Source organism: Oryctolagus cuniculus, chromosome 13 (assembly GCF_964237555.1).
Source record: "Oryctolagus cuniculus chromosome 13, mOryCun1.1, whole genome shotgun sequence".
Taxonomy (NCBI): Eukaryota; Metazoa; Chordata; class Mammalia; order Lagomorpha; family Leporidae; genus Oryctolagus; species Oryctolagus cuniculus.
This window is the reverse complement of record NC_091444.1, coordinates 10,134,598-10,140,448: the sequence shown is the minus strand read 5'-3', so window position 1 is coordinate 10,140,448 and position 5,851 is coordinate 10,134,598.

The window sequence follows — 5,851 nt, the reverse complement described above, 5'->3', positions numbered from 1 at the left end:
TTTCAAACAAATTCGAGTTACAGGATATTTTAGTGAAACGATATAAAAGCAGAATTTAGGCTTAAAGTTGCATTCCGGGTTCCAAACCCCTAGGGCCAGCATTTTTTATCCTTTAATTTGATCTGTCAGCTAGGGGAAAAAATGAGGCCCAAGAGTCTGAGGTTTTCTCACTGTCAGGAGGCTGCAAGCAATTGACTCTAGTGGTGGGTCTGATCCACACAGTTCATTTGCAACTTACATGAGCAGGATGCTCTGTAGATTAAGTGAGGAATTTAATGTCTTAAAGTTTAATGTCACTTTCCAGGAAGATTAAATGGATAATGTGTGATTCACACTGGATACCAGCCCAGGAAGATTCTCTCTAAACTACAAGGAAGAAAGCGCAAGTTGGTGGTTTAACCAGACCATTTCCCAGACCTGCATGGCCTCTTCTTTCCTTATGTTCTGGGGATCACAAAAGTACAAATATTTTCCAAAGTCCTTCTTTAAAATTCTAAGCAATTTTCTTTTTAGATTAAACATGTCAAACTGATACTAGTGTCTATTATCCCCCAGTCCCCTGCTTCTTTCTGCAGCTCACCAGTAATGCAACATAAAAGAAATAAAAAATAAATAATCTCACTAGAACAGAAAAAAAATGACGTGATATCAAATAAAAGATGTCAACAAAATTTTAAAAGCTGAAAAATCTGTGGTTAGTTTTTAACAAACTCAGAACAGAGAAGACCAAAACCTGAGCATTCAATGGTGAGATGCCAGCCAGAGACAAGCCATTCCTGCCCCAAAGTCCCAGACTCAGGTGCTTGGAAGCACACAGTACCTGGAAGGTTGGGTGTCAGTGGCATTGAAAACAGAAAGCTTGGTTCAATGTTTGGTTACAACAATTAAACCCCTGAGTCCCTCTGTATACAGTTAACAAGCCAGGCAACTACTGCTTCCTGAACCTTGCAGAAAATGGGAAGTTCCATCTATAAAGACGATCGCACCAATGAGGAGGAAGGTGAGTTACTGCATGATAACAGGAGTCTAATAACGTCTTCATGAATGCTGAGAATCCCAGGCCCCCACCCTCTCCGCCAGGTTCCTAACCCGTGCATAGAGTGCTGTGCGATAGGGTGACTATGATTTAGCTCACAAACTCATGCAAGACGTTCAACACCAAAGCTGAAAGTGAAAGGCAGCAACAGGGTGGAAACACACTCCAGCTATTTAGGGGTTTAGGAAGGGCCTCGTAGGCGGCTCTTAGGGCCCTGGAAGGCGGTTCTCAGGAAACAGTTATTGTACAAGCCAGCATTGAGCCAGTCTCCCTGCTTCCTTGCTCATCACAGGAACCTTCCTCCCCAAGAGCTTTAGCACCACCATCCATCAACTTCACAGACCCAAACCAGATCTTGAACTCAAACCTCCGAAACTGTGAGCTAAACACAGCTTTTCTCTTTCTAAAATTAATTACCTTGGGTATTTCACTATAACAACATGAAGCTGAGGCTGCTTTTCTAAGAAGACCCAAACTGATTCAAGGGAACAGTCAACCAGGTATGGAAATTATGGGATGCTGTAATAAAGACATCACTTTATCACCTCATCACACTACAGTGAAGCCAACAACAAGGTCCTCTACCCATGGACAAAGAGTTTCCTCCTAGCTTTTTAATTTTTTGCTGTTTTTCTAAGGACACTCAAAGATTAGTAGTTCACGAAGTAGAAGCATCTAATATTTAAAAAGGAGATCTAAATAAGCCATCAGGTAAGTGAAAGAAACTTAGAAGGAGCATAGAAAAATCAGGAAGTAGAAGAAAACACCAATGCAACCATAATAAAAACGCACAGGGGCTGGCATTGTGCTATAGCAGGTAAAGCTGCCACCTACAATGCTGGCATCTCACAGGGCGCCAGTTCATGTCCCAGGAGCTCCATTTTCAATCCGGCTCACTGCTGATGGCCTGAGAAAAGGCAGCGGAGGACGGCCCAACGCTTAGGTCCCTGCTACCCACGTGGGAGACCTGGAAGAAGCTCCTAGCTCCTGGCTTCAGCCTGGCCCACCCTGGCCACTGTAGCCATCTGGGGAGCAAACCAGTGGATAGAAGGTCTCGCTCTCTCTCTTTAAATCTGACTTTGAAATAAATCTTAAAAAAACCTACATAAATATAATCATGATGCAGTATGAAACAGTAACTACATGCAGAGTAAAGAATATTCAGAGATCAGGAGCTTCCTTTATACATTTATTTATTTTTAACAAATACAAAAAAATGTACATTATTACTGTGATGCTATGTGATGTCTTTTTTAAGATTTATTTATTTATTTGAAAGGCAGAATTACAGAGAGGCAGAGGCAGACAGGGAGAGGTCTTTCATCTGCTGGTTCACTCCCCAGATGACTGTATCAGTCGGAGTTGTGCCGATCTGAAGCCAGGAACCAGGAGCCTCTTCTGGGTCTCCCACATGAGTGCAGGGGTCCAAGGACTTGGGCCATCTTATACTGCTTTTCCACACCATAGCAGAGAGCTGGATCAGAAGTGAAACAGCTGGTACACGAACTGGCGACCATATGGGATGCCAGCGCTGCAGGCAGTTGCTTACCCCACTAAGCCATGGCACCAGCCCCACTGTGTGATGTCTTGATACACAATGATCAACACAAGGTACACATTACTATCTCCTTGAACATTTATCATCTCTTGGTAAAAATATTCAAAATTCTCTTTCTTAGCTTTGAAATAGCACACACACACACGTCTATAGTCCTCGCATTGGACAGAACACCAGCAGTTATTTCTCCTAATTATAACTTGTTTTCTTTAATTTGACTATTTTGATAACTTTTATCTTTATAAGCTTAACAAATTCCATGTATTTCATATATAGAGATTTAGGAGCATAGTATACTCTCACTCTACCCTCCTTCCTGCACACACTCACACCCGTCCTCTTCCTTCCTTTCTTATTCTTTTTTTAAAGAAAAGTTTTTAAAGATTGTATTTACTTACTTGAGGGGTAGAGTTGCAGACACAGAGAGGGAGAGACAGAGAAAAAGGTCTTCCATCTGCTGAATCACTCTTCAAAAGGCCACAATGCCCAGAGCTGAGCCGATCTGAAGGCAGGAGCCAGGAGCTTCTTCCGGGTCTCCTGTATGGGTGCAGGAACCCAAGCACTTGGGCCATCTGCCACTGCGTTCCCAGGCCATAAGCAGGGAGCTGGATCTGAAGACGCTGGTGCTGCTGATGGAAGCTTAGCCTACTATACCTAGTGCCAGCCCCTCTTGTTCTTTTAACTTTTATAATGAAATACTTTCAGTTTATTTTATAATCATAAGATTAACCCTCCACTACATAAAGAATTCAACAAAAGTAAACAGAAAAAAAGCACTGTTCTTTAACAGTAGAGACAAGGGCTATAAGCAATGATCAATTTTCAAAATGTCAACTTTGCTCCTATACATTACATTACTTTGTGCTCTATTAGTTACCACAGACCAGGGAAAATCTATGGTATTCTTCTTTTGGGGACTGACTTATTCCACTAATTATAATGGTTTCCACTTGAATCTATTTTATTGTGAAAGATGAAATTTCATTCTTTTTATGGCTGAATAATATTCCATAGTGTATCTATATGACATTTTCTTTATGCAGTCATCAGTTGATGGAAATCTGGGTTGATTCCCTATCTTAGCTATTGTGAATTGAGCTGCAATAAAAATGGGGGTAAAGGGGCCAGCGCTGTGGCATAGCAGGTAAAGCCATCACCTGTAGTGCCAACATCCCATATGGGTGCCAGTTCGTGTCCTGGCTGCCCCACTTCAGACCCAGCTCTCTGCTACGGACTCAGAAAGCAATAGAAGATGGCCCAAGTCCTTGGGCCCCTGCACACACATGGGAGACCCAGAAGATCTTGGCTCCTGCCTTCAGATTGGCCCGGGTCCAGCCATTGTGGCCATTTGGGGAGTGAACCAGTGGATGGAAGACCTCTCTGTCTCTTTCCCTCTGCCTTTGCATCTCTGTAACTGCTTTCAAATAAATAAATAAATCTTTTTAAAAATGGGGCACAGATAACTGTTTCATATGCTGATTTCATTTCCCTTGGGTAAATTTCCAAGAATGAGATGGCTGGGTCATATGGTAGATCGATATTCAGATTTTTTAGAAATCTCCATACTATCTTCCACAAAGGCAGTACTAGTTTGCATTCCCACCAACAGTGGATTAGAGAACCTTTTCCCCTACATTCTCTCCAGCATTTATTATCTGTTGATTTCTGTATGAGAGCCATTCTAAATGGGATGAGGTAAAACCTCATTGTGGTTTTGGTTTGCATTTCCCTAATGCCTGAAAAATTTTTCATGTGTCTGTTGGCCATCTGAATTTCTTCTCTTGAAAAAATCCTGTTGAAGTGCTGTGTCCATTTTTTGACTGGATTGTTTGTTTTGCTGAGTTTGTTTTTTGAGTTTCTTGAGCTCTGTTTTTAGATTCTGGATATTAATCCTTTATAAGCTGCAAAGTTTGCAAATATTTTCTGCCATTCTGTCCATTGTCTCAACTTTGTTGGGTGTTTCTTTTGTAGTGCAGAACCTTCTTATCTTGATATAATATTATTTGTCTATTTTTGCTTTGATTACCTGTGCTTCTGGGGTCTTTTCCAAGAAACGTTTGCTTATGCCAATATCTTACAGAGTTTCCCCAATGTTCTCCTCTAGTACTTTGATGGCATCATGTCATAGATTTAGATTGTTGATCCATTTTGAGTTGCCTTTGTATAAGGTGTAAGGAGAGGGTCTTGTTTTTAGATTCCACACATGAGTAAGACAATGCAATGCTTGTCTTTCTTTGCCTGTTCATTTCACTTAACATAATGATCTCCATGTTGTTTTAAGAAGTTTCAAAAACAAAATTATGATAGAACTAAAAATACTTAGAAGTGCTAAATATAAACTTGAGGACATCTCAAATATATACTCTGTCCCTATATCCCACCACCACCACCTCAAAAATGCACCTCCCTTCTAATGTGTCTGGGAAATCAGCAGAAAAAGGCCTGAGTTCTTGGCCCCTGCCACACATGTAGGAGACCCAGAAAAAGCTCCTGGCTCCTGGCTCCAGCCCATTTTGGGCCATTGTGGCCATGTGGAGAGTGAACCAGTGAGTGGAAGATTCTCTCTATCTCTATCTCTATCTCTATCTCTATCTCTATCTCTGATATATTTTATATATAGCAATATAAACAAACAGGTATCTATAAATAGACCTACATTATCTTAAAGTAAATGACATTGTTTAAAAAAAGCTCAGAAATGTATAGGTCTATTTATAGATATCTATATATATATATAAATATATCTATTTATATATAAGAGAGAGAGAGATGTTTATCTCTCACTCACAGTGAAGTTCAAAGAGATATGGAGGTCTTTCCATGTGATGGCTCACATGCCCACAATCATGCATTCAGTGAATCTGCTGTCCCCTATACCATCACTATCACCTGCATCCAGGCCATGGAAGGGGAAAGAAATGCAAAGAAGAAATATACTTGTTTCATGAAAGCTTTGGTACAAAAACAGCATATAGCCTTTCTGCCAACATTCTACTGCCGAGAATAGTCATATGTCCACACTCAGCTCCCCAAAGAGATAGAAAGAGAGATTTCTTTCCAGCTTCATCGCTATACAACAGAAAACAAGAAGAAATTTCTGTGGCCAGCCAGCCATAACTGCCATACACCAAAGTTTATCACTGTGATTGAAATCACCTGACAGAGAATGGATCCATTGGCCTGCATGCCCATCTCCCCTGGAAGGCCCCTCATTGACACTCCTAGAAGTAAGGTCCCACAATTGTCAAGATAGTCCT